A 20910-nucleotide genomic window follows, 5' to 3' on the forward strand; every position below is an offset into this window, starting at 1 on the left:
GAATAGAGATAGCACTGTGTTATAATAGAGAAGCTTAGAAGAGAGTGAAAGTATATGTTTAATAGAATAAAATAAGTTTGAAATGAGTAGGGGGAAAAACGGATAAGGGGTTGGAAAACTGTTGGAAGTCAACAAAAGGGGGGGGGAAGGGAGGGGGTTAGAACTGGAATATTTAAAGGAAATTGATTGTAATAGATATTATAGTGATTTCTAATCCAATAAAAAAAATTTTTTTTTAAAGAAATAAAGATTTTAATATGGAACTTTTAATATGGAATTTTAGATTCTCTTTTTATCCCATGGTGGACAAACAGATGCTTAGAGGCAACAGAGAAGGAGGCAAAAATGGAGCTTTGCCAGAGAGTCATTGCTGCTCCGATAAATGGTGCAAACGGCCACGTACAAGCTGATTCTTTTAGCTTGACTTCAGGGATAGTGAGGAGTTACGTCCTCAGTGCAGAAGAGCCTTTAGTTTCATACAGAAGAAATGAGTGTGCTCCAAACAACATCTACCTATTAGCAAGGAGATACAGCAATGCGAGCAACTGGTTTCAGGCCAAAGGAGCTCATGTAGTCTACACTTCTTGCCAACAACAGGGGGTCCACTCCATGAGGCTCCACTCCATGAGGCTAAACCAATTCACACAAATATCAGGGGGGATTGGATAGTTCCATTGTAATGTATGCAATACATATATCAGAAGGATGGCTCAGTAGTAGAGCATCTGCTTGGCAGGCAGAAGGTCTCAGGTTCAATTCCTGGCATCTCCAGCTGAAAAGATCACGTAGTAAGTGATGTGAAAGAACTATGCCTGACAGTTTGGAGACCCACTGCCAATCTGTGTAGACAATAATGGCCTTAACAGACAATGGTCTGGTTCAGTAGAAGGCATGTGCTACATGGCAATGAGGCATGGGGTATTTTTTTTAAAAAATGAAATGTTTTGTGTTTAACTAGAGCTTCAGTTGAATTCTAAGCTTTGCTGGAACAACTTCTGAGCTGCTCACTTGCTGTTCGAGATCCTGCTGAGCCCAGGGGACCATTTCTTCAGAGGGCTTCAGTTAATCCTCTGTAGCTCGGCAGCTGTATTCACTACGGAACATGACAGAACCTTATCAAGTCCGAACACAGAGAAGTGCAGCAAGGGCCCAAAAGAGAGTGTGTCTATCATTTATTTTGTTCCTTTAAACTATTTATATGCCTGCCTCTCTCCTAACCACCTCAGACCCAAGGTGGGTAAAAACTGTAATATCAAATACAATAAACCTGTTTAATAATCACATGATCCAAAACATTATAACACCAAATAGCACTAATTCAAACTATATTAAAATCACTGATCTAAAAACATGCCAGTGAAAAGCTGGAGAAATACTCTCTTTGGTCCCTACAGTGTGCGGCCACAAGGGAGCATGGCTATGTTCTAGGCATTTTGTGTGGCATGGCAGCTAGCTTCAACAAGCCTTTTCAGTTCGTAGTGAAAATGAAAAGCGCGCTCATACGTGCCCAGAATCTTCTGCAATGTGCATGGGTTGAACTGTAGATGAATCTTTGCGGGGAAAGTTCCCTATGGGAAAGAAGTTTGAACTCTTCCTCCACTGGTTTGGAACAAGATAACAAACGCTGACACTGACATTGACTGTAAAAGTGTTAGCAACAAGGTCTGAATATTTTTTTTAAAAAAGACACCTAGGGATTTATGTTTAAAATAAATATTGCATCAGAAGCCAAGTATAATCAGAAAGCATCAAGACTGTGTAATGAAGAAACTGAAAACCCATAGACAAGGAGGAGGATGCAGTCTGCATGGATAAAGATTATAAAATATCAATATCAAGTTCACAATTCTTTCCAAAGAAATAAAATGCATATACAGTCTTGCACTTGATAGGAAATAATTATCTACTTGTTTTCAGTTTATTCCAGAAGAAAACAGAATATACCCCCTCAAAGTTTTTGGTTTTGCCCATCAAATACCCCATCAAATGTTTTTGGTTTTGCACCTATATAATCCCCACCAGATGCCAAACAAATGTAGAAAATGCTTAAATGCTCACCAGCTGTTCCGTAAAGATAATTATGTAGTATTGCCAAGAGCCACTACAAACCCCTGGACAAAAATATGCTCTGCCCCTCTGCTGAAGGGTTTTTAGGAGTCCTCTTCTAGAGTCTATATGTGAACACATTCAAGCAAAAGACACACACACGCACAAGAGGCAAATTTGCCTCAGTGGCAGGTTCTTTCTCCCTGGCTTCTGTGATTAAACTACGGGTCAGCTCAATTTTGCAATGAGGTGAGAAAGTTCTTTTTAACTGTATGTATTTGCTCTTGTTTTCACTTTGCAACTAAAATTGTAACCTTGAATATGTTACTTCCCAGAAGAATCTCAAACCCATGACAAAGGTATGACTTCAGCATTGAGGGGTTTATATTACAGTGAGATCTTATTGTCCTGTCAATCAGGCTTGCTGGGTGCCATGTGTCCCGGGATTTTGAAAAACAGTTTGTATTAACCTTTCAATCTTTCATTTCGTAAACAATTAGTATTAAGAGTATATAAGGATCACTAATGTAACTGGTCTTTACACAAATGAGCGTAAAGAGAGGTGATATGTGTCATGGGCTTATTCTATAAATAAACCCTTTTTTTTGTAATCATTTTGTTTTGGAGTCTTGAAATATATATGGGTAAGTGGCAATAGAGGAATTTATAAATTGGCAGCAGAGTACTATTAAAAATTCCCCATCACCCTCCTAGAACAAAGTAACATTTTCAGTTAAAACTGTCCAATTGGCACCTAAGGATACTTGAGCGCTCAAGGATTTGGCTCACATCCTTCTCACCTGTTGCAAGCAGGGAGCCAATTGTTTGCCAACCAGCTTGGGCCACGTTCAAAGAGCTTGAGCCTATTTGTTCAGTTATATAAACCACCGCCACCCATCGCTGCCATCTCACTGTGCTCCTCCACCAATTACATAAAGGATAAACAAAAACAATCAGTCATATGTAATTTTTTTAAAAGGCTGTTTGGGGTTCATCTGTGTCTCTCTGATGATCAGGAAGGACTGCTGATTCTCTCATTGCAAAAACTCCACTTTCAGATCACAAATTGCCCAGACAAAAACTCCAAGGTAAAGAGAAGCTTTTAGATCTCTGCAACTTCTAAGATTAAAGAGCCTACTTTAGAATAAGACCAGCTAGGTCACATCTAGTGTTGAGGGGCAAATTGTGTGTTTGAACCTTTCTTTGAATTCCTTTCTCGGTCCATTGCTGTGCAGAGTATGTCTGTAGACTGTTTCGTTTTAATAAATTTGTTGCTGTTTTAAATGCTGATAGTTGTTATCCATACCACGTAGACTTCTGTTTGAACATGCTATTCTAAACGGTCACCAAGGGAAGGGAGACGGTTGGTTGCTAGACTGCCAATTCCCCCAGAATATGCAAGTGTGGTAAACTGTCCCCGTAGTAACCAGTCACTGTATAGCAGGAGATATGGGCACTATGAGGAGCGTTAAATGGCATTGCGGAAAGGGAGCTGGGAGTGCTGGACCTCTCAGTGAGTAATTCTGAAGGAGAAATGTGAGATAAACCCCTCTGAAATGTTGGGTGGGCTGGAACAGCCGTGTATCATTAGATGGAGACTCATGACTGCTAGTGCCTAGATGCCTCAGAGGGCCAAAACATCTCCATTACCCTCCGCTGTACACATGCTATCATTAAACTAAGAAACTGCTATCTCAGACTCTTCTATGCTTCTCAGTTTTATCCAGCAAGTGAAGTCTCAATTTGGGAATGACAAAACTAGAATTTGTTTGAGGAAGAGATATGAGAGAAAATCATAAGGGATTCTTCTATTACCAAGTCTGCATAAACTCATTTAACATTTGGCTTAAATTCAAACTCATCATATTGGAAGGAAAACAAAGAAAAGATGCTGCATAGGGATTTCTGCAGATGTGTAACTGTAATACGCCTAGTCCAAAGCCTCAGTAGGCCATGATCTGTATCAGGGAATCAGTGTGGCATAGTAGTTAGAGTGTCAGAGTAGGATCTGGGAGACCCAGGTTTGAATCTTCACTCTGCCATGGAAACTTGCTGAGTGACCTTGGGCCTGTCACACTCTATCAGCCTAACCTATCTCACAGGGTTGTTGTGAGGATAAAATGGAGGAGATGAGAATGATGTGAGCCACTCCCCATTGGGGAGGAAGATAGGTTATAAATAAGAAAATAAATTTATATTTTATTTATTTAAGCATTTATATCCTGCTTTCTACCCATATCTGGAGTTTCAAAGTGGTTTACAAAATAAATACAAAATAAATACAAAGATATAATTTAAACAAGCAGAAAATGCACATTCAACTCAGAGCTAAACTAGAAGAGACGAATTACACGAGGACGCTCACGTGAAAGGAGTCCCAATGTTAGCCAGGAAGCTGAGTTTTAAAAGACAGATCGGAAGGCTTTGTGTCAATTTCCTCTTTCTACAGAGCCAGTAAAGCTTACTCCTCAAAGGGTTTGCTTATTTCTTCTTCACCTCTGAGAAGGGGAGATGAAACTGATAGAGCCTTTGGGAGGCAAAGAGGAAATAAACTCTCGAATCTGTCTTTTAAAACTCAGCTTCCTGGCTAACATTGCAACTCCCTTCATGTGCGTGTCCTCGTGTAATTCGTCTCTTGTAGTTTAGCTCTCACTGTCCAGAACGGGTGCCCGTTTCGCTAGACTGGCTCATTCAGGGCCACCAACACAGGCCATCAGGCTTGCTGTTCTAGCAGCTCCCAGACTAAATACCTAGATCAGAGAAGGAACAGCCCAGATCTCCCTTATCTGGCAAAAATAAGTTCCTAGCCTGCCTCTCCTGGTAGAAAAGCCTCTGGCCACACACAGACTAAATACCTGGAACAGAGAAGGAAGGGAAGTTTAGCCCAGATCTCAGTCAGGTGGCAGCTGGCCTTTGCTCCCTGTACATTAGTGTGTAGACGTCCTTTTGTGGTACAGCTAAGAGTCTGCAAGACATTAAGGGATTTCAGCAGGTGTCATCCAGCAGTGGAAGCAGGACGTAGGTTACAGCAGGTAGCTCACACTAATTGGGAAGAGCGCCACAGCGATCTCATGTCCTAAACTCATTGGAATCAAGGCCTGATGCCTGTCAGAGCCTGTCCTCTGGTAATGTTGCAGGGCATTTAATGACAGAGCTGGAACAACATGTATGACAAAGGAAACAGATTTTCATCCCATAGCCAGAGTTGTCTGTTAAAATCAGTTCAGTGAGAGTATGGCATTGAAAGAACTGCTGTGGCAAAAATTACACTTGAACGTGGCTATTTTTAACTCCTTGATAAGTCATTCAGAATGTGATCTCTGCTGAGAGTGTTGCAGTTTATTACTTTTCTCCCCCCCACCCCGAAGGTAATCTAAATTAGAATCTCCTGAGATCAATAGCTCATATTTTTACCACAGGACAATTTAACTGTATCATAGAGATCAGATAAATCATCTTTCACTGCACTTGAGAGTTTATAAGTTACTGTGTAAAAAATATATCAGAGCTGGCGTTAGAAGCAATAGCTATAAAATACCTTTTTTAAAAACCCATAAGTACCGCTGTTAGAGCACAGCAGCTGTTTTAATTGCAAATCCTTCTGAGATCATAGCGGGATTGTTTCTCCTCCAAGATGAATTCTTGACAATATCACTCGGTGACATATTGTTGCTCTCCTTGGCTATGTTTGTGAAAAGGAACAGATCAAGGTTTGTGCTTGGAGATGAAAGAGGAGGATGTTCACAGTGGAAATTACACGGTTTTAAAAAGCATATGGAACTCATCATATGTGGTATGGGGATTGGTGTGACTACTTTGGGTGTAGGAGACTACTATTCGGATCCTTGCTTGGAACTCCTTTACATATGTTGGGAATGTATCTTCTAAAGTGTAGGTACAATGGCTTTTGTGAAGACAGATCTCCCCCCCTCCTTCCCTCAGCAACCCCCTGTGACTTCCTAAAAATTGATACTTTCCCAACTTCCCTTCCAAAAGCAGCCCCGTGTGTTAGCAATCAAACCCTACCCTCACGCTAATAGGGACATTTATGAATATGGCTATATCCTAAACCCCTCTCCTCAGGTGCCCTGAGCACAAGACTTGCTGCCTGGCCAGGCAGAAAGGTTCCCAATCGAGCTGGAAAGGAAAATTACTGGAATGTGAGTCATAGGCAAGGCGGGCTAGCTGCCCCACACCCTAGAGATGTGCAAAGATTTAAAGATAAAAGAAGTCTTCCAGGAGTCCCTGAGCTAATCTTATCCACTCCCTTCTGATCTTCCCCCTTCCTCCTCCCTAATCAAGGCTAATCAGGGACCTGATAACCCATTGTATCCAACAATCACAGGACATCAATCACATTCCCATTTTATTGTCTCACCTCTGGAGACAGCCATTAAGCTATTGTTTTTGAGCAGAAGACACGATCCTGCTCCAGGGTACGTTCCACAGTATAATGGGACTGCCCTGCCCTGTGCCCTGTGTGTGTATCCCAGGATCCTATGCACACTCTCAGATGCGTGGCTGAACCTTCTCCTTCTATTTGCCATGAAGTGCTGGTCACTCAGCTGCTACTCTCTACCGACGTCCTCTATCTCCTAGACTGGTAAATATCACCCAACCAAATATCTCCTTCTTCCTCCCTGTTTTCTAGTTAGCTCTGTACATATGTTGTGTGTGTTTTCCTGTGTCTTTGCTCTTGCTGCCCCTTTAATAAATCCATTCCTCTTGAACAATTGCCTGGTTCTTTCAGAAAAGTCTCTTAGATCCAAACTACAAGTGACGCCTGACACAGGTTGGACACTTGTCAGCTTACCTCAAGTTTTGATGGGAAATGTAGGCATCCTGGTCTTACAGCTTGGCTGTCCATTTAATTGAAGTTTACAGACCTCCCCCCCACACACACACACAGTGGAGGGGAAGGGGGGCGCCCAGCAACAACCCAATGCCTGCACTCCCCTCCCGGCCGCATGTTCTCCCTCCCAAAGACTGCCGCTCTGTAAACTTCAATTAAATGGAGAGCCAAGCTGCAAGACCGGATGCCTACATTTCCCATCAAAACTTGAGGGAAGCTGACAAGTGTCCAACTTGTGTCAGGCATCACTTGTAGTTTGGCTCTAAGAGAATGATCCTGGTATACATTGGTGGAGATCCTGCTAGTTACCCCTTCTCACTGCTTCTCCTTGTATGCTAATTCCCCCAACTCACATGGAGATAGAGTAACACATGGAGATTCTAAACTGCTGATACTGGATGTCACAGGACCCACATGGACACAAACTTTTGTAGCTCACGGTCCTGCAGAGGGAAGGTAGAATCAGATGGGCATCACTCCTGAGACAAAACATTTTTTTCCATCAGAAGCACAAAATAGGAAAGGGAAGATGATTTTGTCTGTTTCCCCTCTACACACACCCTTCTGCTTGGGCTTTGTAGCATCCAAGCCATTTAAGCAACTGGGAGAGGATCAGGGGGACTGACCAAGTTGTGGAGGGGGGGCTCACTGGTGATGTCATTGCATCACTGGCAACACACTGACTTCACTCCTCGTGTGCCCTGAAATAACATCAGTGCATCGCCAGGGGGCACCAGGGACACTCTGGTATTTTTGCAAAAATTGCCAAAATACCAAAGTATTCCATGTTCCCCAGTGACACACTGATGTCACTTCCAGGCACTCGGGGAGTGACATCAGCATGCCGGTATGCTTCCCCCTATTTCCTGCTATCCCCCCCACTGGCCAGCTGAGTGGCAGTGAGAAGTGCCCATTGATGGTGAGGAATCCCCTGCCAACAGCAGTGGCTTGACAAACCTAAAACAATTGTTTTTCCCTAAGCACGAATGGGAAAAAACCCTCACCCTTGCTTACACTGTCATGCACGTTCATGCACGTGTCCATTTTCCTGTGTGTGCACATTTTGGGAACTTGCAGCCAACTGTCCTTTTGGTACTTCTTGCAAGAAATCATAGAATCATAGGGTTGGAAGGGACCTCCAGGGTTATCTAGTCCAATCTCCTGCACAGTGCAAGAAATTCACAACCACCTCTTCTTCCCCCATTCATACTTTGTGACCCCTGCTCCATGCCCAGGAGAGGGCAAAACATTGTCAGGATCCCCAGCCAAACTGGCCTGGGGAAAATTGCTTTCTGACCCCAAAGTGGTGATTGGCATTACCATGGTTATGTAAGAAGGGGCCACAAGAACTAAGCACTGATGTAACCCTTCCTGCCCTCCAGTGTAAGTCTAACCCACTAATTAATATGTGGCCAAATCCAATGAGGAAATGGTTACCAGCTGAGTGCTGGAAATGAGTGGAAGGTTTAGGACTGTGGGGAATATGTTAATATCATACCTGGCACCAGGGCTTTTTTTCAGCTGGAACGCAGTGGAACAGAGTTCTGGCACATCTTGAAAATGGTCACATGGCTGGTGGCCCCACCCCCTGATCTCCAGACAGAGGGGAGTTTAGATTGCCCTCCGCGCCAGCAAGGGCAAGATGTAGCTTGCCTGCCCCTGTCTGGAGATCAGGAGGCAGGGCCACTGGCCATGTGACCATTTTCGTCGAGGGTGATTTAAACTTTAAAAAACTCCCCCCCTTGTTCCAGCTGACCCAAAGTGACATAATTGTGCAGTCCTGAGTTCCACAACTGAGTTCCACCACCTCTTTTCCCAGAAAAAAAGCCCTGCCTGGCACAAAGCTGGAAGCAACGTTGTTACATCAGCATGATGCTCTAGGATCAATTTAGGACGAATCCTAGAGCTTCACACTGATGCAATGACATCACTTCTGGGTTCACACCAGAAGTGACATTGTGGCATTAGCATGATGCCTAACCAGGACTTTCTGGTGGGATGTCTCCCACTATAGCGGGACACTTGACCATCCTAAATGAGAAGCTCTCTTCTTGACACCACATCACAATGGCTTGGTGGTAAACTATGTGCTTTATACACAGAAGGTCTCAACTCAATCCTTGATGCTTCCGGTTAATAAGGATTTTAGGTCGCATATATTAGGACTGACCTTTTTCTACTTGAGAGAGCTGCTGCTATTAAAAGTAGACAGTGCTGAGTTACGTGGATCAATGGCATGACTTGGTTAAATATAAGGCAGCTTTGGGGGGGGGGTTGTGCATAGGAGCTTCATTCTTCTTGAGTCATGGTAGAGTTAGTTCTGATGTGAGTACAGGCAGCAGATCTACAGTGTACAGTGCACATTACCTTTTGCCTTCTATACAAATTCAAGACAAATTTCATCTAAGGCAGTGGTTCTCAAGCTTTCGTATCTTACATGCTACCGATCAGTCCAGCAAATAACATAAGTCCCACCATGATGAGAAACAAAAAACACACTTTTTTGAAGAAGGACATTTGTATTAGGTTGTTACAGTCATCATTTATGATCAATTTTAAGGACATTTAAATTGGTGTAGTATTTTTTGGAGTAAATTTTATTGCGGTGTCTTTAAAACGCAAGCAGACATAAATCAATTAAGCAGTTATTTATTTATTTAGGATATTTCTATAGTGCATCTTCAGAGTTCTACAATTAAAAGCACATCATAGTATTAAACATAAGCCACTGAACGCAGCCTAAAAACTATCCATAAAACAGAACATTAAAAAGCTGGTAAGATAAAACCCCTAATTAAAAAGCCTGGCAAAAAGATGCATTTTGGCCTGGCACCTAAAAGAAAGTATAGCATTAAACATTTCCTTATCAACCTTTCTCTTCCAAACTACTAACTTATTTTTCCAGGCTGCTATCTTAGCTGCAAGGTGGAAGGATGAAGTTAAGGGACCTTCCTCTGCAAATTCAGTTTATTTAGGAGCCCAAATACATCTGCCATGTATGCTAGTTGGAGATCTGTTCAATATTATCATAGAATCCTAGAGCTGGAAGGAGCCTTACAGACCATCCAGTCCAACCCCCTGCCCAGTGCAGGAAGAGCCTAAAGTATTCATCAAGCCGCTCCTTGAAGACTGACAATGGGGGCAAACCCATCGCATCCCTAGGCAGCCAATTCCACTGCTGAATTATTCTTAAATTACTCTTATCAAACAACCCTGCTAGCTTAGATTGCTTTTCAGCCCCCAAATACTTAATTTCTTCTCTCAGCTCATAGATTCTGGATAGAACCATGCAACTATCATCCCACTTCAGTACGCAGCAACAGACTTTTGCTCTCAGCGCACATCTCCTTACAAAGTACTTCGAAGAATTGGCAGTGCAGTGCATTGGCTTTGTTTACTATGATTTACAATTTTTATGCAATCAGACAATGCACCAGACAGTTCAGGAATCTTATGTCAGCTAGGCAGCATTTCACAAGGCGTACAGTGTGTGGCTTGCAAATTAGCATATACAACTTGGCAGATTTTCGCAGTGACCCCTGGAGGGTACGCCTGTCACTGCAGCAGAACCATCACCACCATATTTTCCTTCTCCAGATAATTCACTCAAAAATATTCGTCGCTAATGCAAAATACCTCCACACTTGTTGTTTGTGTAGGCATATTGTGAACTGTGAATACATCCTCGTGTACTTTCTCCTCACTGGGGTATTGAACCACTCATGTTAAAATTGCATTCTTCAAAGGAGCTGTTGGTTCTTCGGTCTGAAGTTCCAACAACTGACTTTTTCAATTGGGCAATGAGCTTCAATATTTTCATTCATTTTTATTTATTTTCTTCATGTATACCTCACCTTTCTCCCCAACGGGGACCCAAGGTGTCTCATGTAATTCTCCTGGCCTCCATTTTATCCCCCCAACGACCCTGTGAGGTAGGTTAAGCTGAGAGTGTTTGACTGGCCCGACGTCCCGCAGGAAGCTTTCAAGGCAGAGTGATGATGATTCAAACCTCATTCTCTCAGATCTAACACTGAAATGGCTATACTATGCTGGCTTTCACAAGACATGTTTTCAAAGCTATGCATAATGGTATCATTTCAGAGTAGGATTTTAGTGATCGTATTCACTGCTGCTTCTTCAAAAACTTCTCCGTAGACATCTTACATTTGCTTCATCAATATCTTTGGTAAAGTTGCTGCGATAGGACAATGCTGTGACTTAGAAAGGTTACCAGGGGGATGGAGGCGGGACAGAAGCTCAGCGATCTGATGCAGCTGGGCTCTGCTTATGTTCTTATCCTTGACAAGTAGGGTCAGCAGGAATCAGCATGTCAAAGACACTTGCCAGTGACAAGAGAATGTGGAATTGGGAGAGTTCAAAGTTGCTACTAGCTTGATAATCCATGCCAGGTAGTGTCCACAGGAGAAGGCATGTCACACTTGCAGGTGAATGTGCAGACGGAGAGAGAAGTCTTAGGAATTGTTATGAAAACCTTGCACCCCACCTAGACTATTTCTGAGTCCCACCACTGAGACATGTAGCACCATGCTGTTCAAAGGTATGTGCGATTGCACAAGTACACTTCCAGTTTTACACGGGTGTCCATCTTAAGGATTATGTTGATTCCTGGCCACTTGGCATCCCTCAAGGAGAAACTACTGTGGGCCTTTCAAAGAAAGAAGGGGTGATGCATCTTTACTCAACAAGTAATTTAGATTTCAGAATCACTGTCACTATGTATTGTCGAAGGCTTTCACGGCCAGAGAACGATGGTTGTTGTGGGGTTTCTGGGCTGTATTGCCGTGGTCTTGGCATTGTAGTTCCTGACGTTTTGCCAGCAGCTGTGGCTGGCATCTTCAGAGGTGTAGCACCAAAAGACAGAGATCTCTCAGTGTCACAGTGTGGAAAAGATGTTGGCAGGTAATTTATATCTACTCAGGAGGGGTGGGGTTGAGCTGAGTCATCCTGTAAGAGTTTCCCAGGGTGTGGAATGCTAATGGCGGGAGGCTTCACTGTATCCTGAGGAGGTTCTTTTGAATATGGATTGGTACTTGATGTGCTAATCTTCTCTGCAGGGCTATTGTCGGGTGTAGAGTGTTTTGTTAGTCTGGTGTTTTTCAGAACTGGAAACCATGCTCTGTTCATTCTTAAGGTTTCTTCTTTCCTGTTGAAGTTTTGCTTATGCTTGTGAATTTCAATGGCTTCCCTGTGCAGTCTGACAAAGTAGTTGGAAGTGTTGTCCAGTATTTTGGTGGGTTTTTTGGGCTGTATTGCCGTGGTCTCTGTCTTTTGGTGCTACACCTCTGAAGATGCCAGCCACAGCTGCTGGCGAAACGTCAGGAACTACAATGCCAAGACCACGGCAATACAGCCCGGAAAACCCACAACAGCCACTGCCACTATGCTTAGTGATGGTCACTAGCTTGGTTGTCAGCACTGCTTCTGCAAATCCTGGGAGATTCTGAGGACGTTGCCTGGGGAGTGTGGAATTTGGGGAGGATGTGACGTCACTTCTGGGTTACACTCTAGGAATTTCTCCTAACCTCTGTGGTAAAGACCATAGAGATACCAGGAAATGCCTAAAGCATCACTATGGATATAATTTTCTAGCAATTTTTGTTCCCAGTCTTCAATTTCTTGAGGGCAGGGGATTGGTTCCAAGGGCAGGCAAACCTACTACTGGCATAAATGGTTTTAAAAGGGGATTAGACAGATTCATGGAGAATAGTTCCATCAATGGCTTCTAGGCATGGGAATTAAAGGGAACCTCTATGGTTAGAGGCAGCAAACTTCTGAATACCAGTGCTGGGTGGCAGCATTAGAGGAAAGCAAGGGAACTGGTTGTCCTCTGTGTGAAAGAGGATCATGGATTAGATGGCCCTCTGGTCTGTTCCAGCTGGGCTCTGCTTATTTTCTTATGATTAGTCATAGAAGAAAGAATGGAAGGAGGAGAATAGTCATAACTGATTTGTTCACATGCCTCTCATCTCTCCTGCCCTTATTTCTAGCTTCAAATTCATGAAGGTTTGGGCTTGAGTGGATCTTCAGCAATTCTGTGCTCTTCCATGATATGATCAGAAAGTGTAGGGGGCCTGACTGCAGCCATCACGCCCGTGTTAGAATAAAATATTATGAACAGCTACTGCTGACTTGGGAGCAATCTAGAAATCTCATATAATAAAATCAGCATTCAGGGCCTCCTTTTAATTTAGCAATATTTAAAAGTTATATATAAAAAACTCCCGCTGTATAATTTTTCTTACTTTGCTCTAATCCCAAGGGAGTTGTTGTTTAGTGTACTGTTTAATTTCCAGATGCTCGGCATGCATTCTATAAAAGGTGCCCAGAGATGTTGAGAAAAGAAGGCAGGGGCACAGGAGAACACTTTGGTGAAACACTGATATGCAAAATTAGAACCAAGGCGGTCTTTGCACTATAGACGTCTTTCCTTTGAGCTGTGATCTGTTTAATTATGCTTGATATTTCAGCACTTTAAACTTACCTTGATAGGCTTTGATGAAAGTGTTATGATGGTTTTTCTAAAAAAGAAAAAAAAACATTTGGCAGGACTGTGTGTATATACTTTTGTTCCAGATAAATGCTGAATCAAGCTGACTCAGATTGTGTGAAAAAGCCAAACTATGTGATCTGAATACATTATACAAACCATGGCTGAAGTTCCATTCCCATTTAATAGGGAAGAAATTCCCACTGCAAACTTTACAAAATAAGGACATACTGTTACCTGGATGGAGGCTACTTGCAAAAGTAGGGGGGAATTAGCAAAGCAAGGACCCAGCAGGGGTAGGGCCTGGGGAACCCCCTGCTGGGTTTATCCCTCTCTTTTTCCATCTTGACTTCCACCTGGATTTGGAGACCAAAGAATAAAACATTAACAGTCAGTTCACTTTCAGCTACAACGTCACACTTACCTGTATGTCTTCGGCTACAACGCTGCACTTACCTGGAGTTGTCCACTTGGGAACCCCTTCGGTGCTTTTGGGGTTCCCTTGCTTCCTTTGATTTGCATTTTGAACCTACTGCATATCAATTAGAGGGAGTCTAGAGCTCTTCAAGCAAGAATACACACTAATAGAAGGACTTTGATAGCTCTATGAGACTACTTCGAAGGGATGTTGTGATATTCATGTTTGTATTTGGGACTCTGAATTATGGGTACATGTTTGTACTTTGTAAATAATTGTGTATAGCACATTTTGCCACTGAGCTCTCTAAAGAAAAAGTAACTTTTGTTAATTATAGTATCTTAGTCTGTTATTTATAGCAGCAAGTGCTGTTGTTGGGTGAGCTGTTCCGGATCCCGGCCGGGTGAAGGCAGGGGGCGAGCATTGCCACCTGCTGCACTCCTGATCCTGGCTGGGAGAAGACGGGGGTGGGCATTGCTACCTGCTCCAATCCTGATCCCAGCCTGGGCTTCCCTCCACGACAGCAGCATCTGGAGGTACACCAGGGTAGGAAGTGAGTTGTCTGGAACATGCTTACTCTTTTATATAGTAGGATTTGTAACCCTTTAACGGTACCGCCAATTTACCTGACTCCTTATGTGTCATAATTGGGTCAGCCCTGATCCTAGGATTGAAAGAAGTAGAATTTGGAGATGGCTGAAAAGACCAGACATGCCTTCATGATGAAAGAACCAGGGGACCTCCCGGGTTATGGAGAATCAACATGAACTGTGCATTGAGGGGTCATTAAACCCAAAGGCAGGGCAATCAGGAACCTTTATCGCACTTCTTAGGGAAAAAAATTACATCAGAACTGCTCCTAACACTGAGAAAGCAGAAAAGTACTGCACGGAATCAGAAAACTTAAATTTGACAAAGGAAGCTTTTTGGCATCTCAAAGGAGGCTTCTCTGCCCAAGCAACTGACCTGTTTAATGTCAAATCTGTGATAAATATAAGATTTAGTATGGAACAGGGAGATGTAATTCTTTTTAACTTCTGCCAGGCAGGCTGTGGGAGTCACGATGAGTAATCATTTCTCTGTTACTTGTGGCTTGGCTTTTCAAATTAAAGTCCAGATTCAATTGTGTTTGATTCATAAAAGAAAAAAAGAGCTCAGAGTTCTCGAAGGAGAACTTGTGTAGAATACCACATGTTAGGGGTGTGTGTGTGTATGGGGGGGACCCTTAAAACATACTTAAGAAAGGAAAAAGAATAATCACTGCAGGGACTATAGAATACACAGGTTAAAGGGCTTTCTGAAGCGGCCCAAACTTTCACAATCCTGCCATTCCGGCCAGTGGCAACGCCACTCAGGCAGGTGGCAGCTTTTGCCTCCTCGGAAGGAGGAAGGCAGAAGGTGCGCCCTGCATATGGGGCTCAGCTCTGGGGGTGGAGTTTAGTTGCCTTAGCTGGCTTCTCCGCCCACCGTGGCTTCAGTTGCCTTTTTAGGGGCCAGGTAACAATTTTTCTCTCTTTGTCCCTGATTGGCACTTGGGATTGGAGTTTTTTCGCCTACCTCGCACTGTGAGAAGATGGAGGTAATTGGACGGTGGGTCTGATGTAATTTCCCTTGTTGCAGGATTTCAGTTAGGGGAAATTTGAGCTGGCCGGTGAGCACCCTTGGCACCTCCCCATTGGTGGGGAATTGGGGTCTGTCAGGAGCGGCTGGCTGCTGTACGGCCCAGTTGCGAGGACAGATGCCCTGGGTGGGGAACCCCTGGACAAGCTAGTCTCGCCCCGCTGCCATACGGCTGGGGCCGATTCCAGATGACTAACCTTAAGGCGCTTCATGCCGCCCTCTTCCGGATCGCGACGGGGAAAATGTGAAATATCACGTTTCCTCGCGCGAGTTTTGCACGACGACGCGCAAAACTCGCGCGAGGAAACGCGATATTTCGCATTTTCCCCGTCGCGATCCGGAAGAGGGAGTCATGAAGCGCCTTAAGATTAGTCATCTGGAATCGGCCCAGGTGGGGGAGCTTTACAGGGGTGAACAACTTTGCCTGGCCAGGCCAGGTCCCAGCCATTTGATGGATGGCTTGCACCCAGGGCAGCGGGTGTCTTGCCCAGACAGGTCAGGGCGGGGTCCAGGAGTGACCCCAGAGCCTAACCTGTACCGCTAGTTAGGACCTTGCCATAGTTGAGTTTTAACTGTTGATATGTTAATAAAGCGGCCCATTTTATAACCCAAATACTGTGTCTGCCTTTCATTCCTACTGGGGGGGGGCAATACAAGTAGAAACAAGCAATACATATGCTCTTATTATGATTGTAGGATTGTGCTTCTGTCTGTGACTGCTTAGGATCAGTCTTCAGGATCCAACGCTATGGCCATAGCAGAGCTGATCTTTAGGATTAGACTGCTGAACTCAATGCTCCTTCTAGTTTTGTACCATGTCCATTGTACATCATACCCACAGGGGTTTTTCATCCACCTTCAACATGCAAATATTTGCCAGGAGCATCAGCCCACCAGTGTACAGCATCCCTTGAGATGCTGCTTCTCTCTTCAAACCTTGAAACATTGCTTGTCTATTCAAAGGCGGAGGGAGCTGGGCAGACTGAGAGGTGAAAATGGCCCAGGAACAAGCCAAGCAGAGCAGTCTTGTCCAGCACACACCTGCCCAGCAACATCAGTGACAGACCTTGGCTTACCTGTTGACTCCTCACACAAACTAGAGGCAATGCAGGAAAAGGAATTGATACTGATGGTTGTTGCCACTAAAGGGACTTGAGACAGTGGGCATTGTGGTTACGGGCAGAGCTACTAGGGCTTGGCTCTGCTGGCTGCCACTGATCCTTTAGAGCAGCAGCCCACTGGAACCTTTCCCTGTAAGTTAAGTGGCCAGTCCATCTAACGGGAGAGGTCACATCTGGTGTCTCTACCCACTTACAGTCATAAGAAGAGTCCTGCTGGATCAGGCCACTGATCTATCTAGTCCAGCATCCTTTTCCACAAAAGCAGAAAAACTGTTGTGCTTGTTGGCCAATGAACAGGACATGGAGGCCAAGGTGTTTCCCTAGCACTGGAATTGGGAGGTTTACTGCCTCTGAATACAAAAGCTTCCTTTAGTCACCATGGTTAGTAGCCGTTGGTAGACTCCTCCTCCATGAATCTAATTCCCTCTTAAAACTATGACCACGGCCATCCCTTCAACCTCTGGCAGCGATTCAATTGTTATTTGAGTAAAGAAGTATTTCCTTTTGCCTGTCTTGAAACTTCGTGGGATGCCCCGGAGATCGAGTATTATGGGAGAGGGAGAAAATGTCCTTTGCTTGGAACTTTTGAAGACTCCACGGTGGCTCTTCCTGTATCCAGCATCAACTGGCTGTAGGAACAGGAAAAGCCTGCATCCTACTTGAAGCCCTCAGAAGTGAGTGGACACACAGATGTGGCTCTCAGGCAGAAACCATCCCCATGACTATGTTGTCTGATAAGATGAATAACTACTAGGCTTTACCATTTGCCCTCCCACAGTGGATAAGCTCCTGCCCCCACCCTCATGATCCCATGCTCAATCAAGTGCACAGCAGGAGAAAAGAAATGGAACAATGGCGCAGATGCTGTAACATCGTTTCTTTGTGATCAACCCCTTGTGACCCTCTAGAAATCTCCCCAATCTCTATGGTAAAGACCATAAAGACTGGGGAATTTTCTAGAGCAGCACAAGGGGTGGTTGGGTGGTGGTGGCTGTGACAGCATCCATGAGGCTCCCCCTTCCCAGTCTACATCCCTCCCAAAAGCTTCCTGGCTTTACACCTGGAGGGTTGGCGACTCTCAACTTAATTGGTGGTGCCCTGGATTTTATTGCTGTTTGTTTTAATGTGTATTAATATTGGATTGTATGCTATTTGCAATAAGGTTTTATTGTATTTTAACAATATCTTCTGTTGGAAGCCACCCTGAGCCCACTCTTGGGAAGGGTGGGGTATAAGTCGAATAAAATAAAATAAAAATAACTAAGCAGTAATATTCTTGATGGTTGCTTTTACTGATTTAACACTTCTCTGGCTTGTTCTCTGAAGATGAGCCTCTTCATTTTGGAATTCTCCCCACTCCAATTTAAGGCTGCATTGGATTTTCCCTTTCATCTGTGTGTGCCATTAAATTGCTGCATAGCTCACTATAATAACCACTCTGCATTGATTATCTTCTTGTCTCATAACAGTGTCTCGTTACATAAATTCCAGGGCTGGGGAGGGGGTGAATGGAGAATTAAAGAAAGATCTCGCTGTTTTGCTCATTTTCAGTAGTTAATGATGTCACTGACTTGCTTTTAAATGTTTCGTTCAATATTTTATTGCTTATTGAAATTGAGTCGGTAGTGTAAATTACCCCCTGCACAATTGGGCTGCACATGCTTTAGAGGGACTTCTTTAAAATTTATACAGTGAAACAATTAAACTAGACTGGAGTTCAAACGCCCATGTCCATTCCTTTGCCAAGGCAGGGCTAACCTAGGGCAACTGAAAGCAGCAAGACCGGGGTCAGAAACCATTCATAATTAAAGTGCTAAATTATGTAACTATGTAAATGAAAATACTCATCTTAACATTACAGATGATAATTGACATGTTGATTAATAATTCATAAAAAGGGGCACCTGGTTTTTTTGAGCCTGTAGGCATGTTTGCAAGGGGGTGACGCCACCCCAAAATGGCTGCTGCAGGAGATGGAGCCAGACCCAAAATGGCTACCAAGGGAAGTGGAGCAAAACACAATACTTTCATCCTCCCTTGACAAAAGAATGGCAACCATGCTGAACTCATGAAGCTGCCTTATTCAGAATCAAATCATTGATCTCTCAGACTTAGTATTATCTATACTTCGATTAGACGTATGATCCAGCCATTGGGAGAAGAGCAAGCTTGAAGTAGGAAGGAGCAGTCTTCTATTCCTGAACACTTCCCATTGACCTATCATGGTCAGAATTGTCTCTGCTTTGACTTGCAAACATTCTTGGTGACATTCTAGTTCAAGAGTCTGCAATCTATGGCTCTAGAGCCAAATCTGGCTCAGCGCAGAACCAAATATGGCTTTTAAGAAAAGAAGATGAGATTTATATTTAAGGTATTGAGGGGGGCAGGTGGGATGCTATAATGGCATGTGAAGAGAATGGCAGGGAAATACTTGTATGGGACAAAAGGGTTTCTTGGAGATGCTTTACAGAAAGGGAGATGATATAAGTGACCAGTTGAGTTGCCAGCAATCCTTGGCTGATTCCGCATGGCTTACCTGAAGCCGGGACGTTGCGGAACATGCTGGCAAAACCGTGGAAGATCGCATTTTCTTGCACGAGTTTTGCGTGACATAGCGCAAAACTCTCACGAGAAAACACGATCTTTCGTGTTTTTGCCAGCATGTTCCGCAACGTCCCACAACGTTCCGGCTTCAGGTAAGCCGTGCGGAATCGGCCCAAGTGTAAACCATGTGCAGATTTATGCCACTGTGCTAAGAGAATTGGGCAGGCTGTTCAAGTTGTATTTATTATTTATTGAGAGACCTTTTGTGGACTATGTCCTAATATAAGTCTTTATACACACACAAATAACATTGTGTTACTCTTTGGGTGAAGGATCACGGCTAGAGGAAAGACTGCTGCAGGTGATGTTAGTCAAATTAACATGCCTATCAGAGTAACTGTTATGCTGAATATCACTGCTAATCCTTTTCAGCATGAAAGCACAACTCGGGTTGTCAAATGAGCAAGAAGAGCAAGTTGTCAAGCTCCCATGTCTTTAACCGCTGCTTCAGATATCACCAGCTGAAGCTTTTCAGGGCATGGAGATATTTTTGTTTTGTTTTTCAATAGATAATCATCTTCTAACCTTTGCAGATCAAACTGTGGTTGAGGGCACAGGACCACAGACCACTATAAAAGCTGACAACCTTTAATGATCATGACTGATTTTTATACTTGGGACTTAAACACGTGTACTCAAAACTCAGACTCAAGGTTTGGTTCTAATCTACAAGCATTATATTTGTGCTTCTTAATGTATATAATGCTGCGAATCCTTAGCCATCTGCAAAATGCAATAAACAGCTCCAAATTAAAAACAATTATTATACAGAAAGATTAGTCCATGCTCCAAACTCAATTTAAAAAAATAGGTTTGCAGTGCATTATAAGAGTACACAGAGGCATGTATCAAGAGGAACTGAATTCCACAACAGATAGGTCATTTTACTTTACCTCCCAGTATTGCACCCAGTTTCCAATCAATACCACAAGTCTGAGCTAGAAAATCAGTTGATTTTTTTGAACCAAGATGAATGTGTGCGCAACTTCCTAGGGTTCCCAGTCCCAACACTGCCTAGGCAAATGCCAGGAGATTTTTGGGATGGTGCCTGTGGTAGAGAGAGATTTAAGTAGGATGTAATGTTACTTCTAGGTGATGCCCTATGAATTTCCCCTAATTTCTATGATGTGCCTAGGGTTGCCATGACACCCCAGCAACTGGCAGGAGACTTGCCTTCAGGGGGGGTCTTGCCATTGATGTCACAATGGCAATGTGCTGATGTCAATCACGATGTACTTGGAAGTTATGTCAGTGTATGACTGGTGACATTCTAGCATATTTCAAAAATTCTATGGTTTTACCATAGAGTTTTTTATGAAATGCCAGAGCATCTGTTGTCACTTGTGTTTTAAATTGGAAGTGGCGCAGGCACATCAGACCTTTTCAGCCCCTTGCCAGTGCCTGAGATACTGACGGCATCAAAGGGAATTGCTGAGAGGTCTCCCACTATAGCAAGATGCTCAGCATCCCTACCAGCATCCCTACCTCAGTTTCGATCTTTAGGAGACAGCTCAAGACAGTTTTATTTAGAAGTGTGTTTGATTAGGTTGCTCCTTATTGATCATTTGAGATTGTGATTTCACACTGAGATCTTTTATGTACTTTTGTGTCTATTGTAAACTACCTTGAAGGCCATACAGTAGAAAGGAGGCTAATAAATATTTTAAATAAAGAAAAATAAAGACCACACCACAGAGACCATGGGAAATTCCTAGAAAATCACTATGGAGACTGTATTTTT

Source organism: Eublepharis macularius, chromosome 7 (assembly GCF_028583425.1).
Source record: "Eublepharis macularius isolate TG4126 chromosome 7, MPM_Emac_v1.0, whole genome shotgun sequence".
Lineage (NCBI taxonomy): Eukaryota > Metazoa > Chordata > Lepidosauria > Squamata > Eublepharidae > Eublepharis > Eublepharis macularius.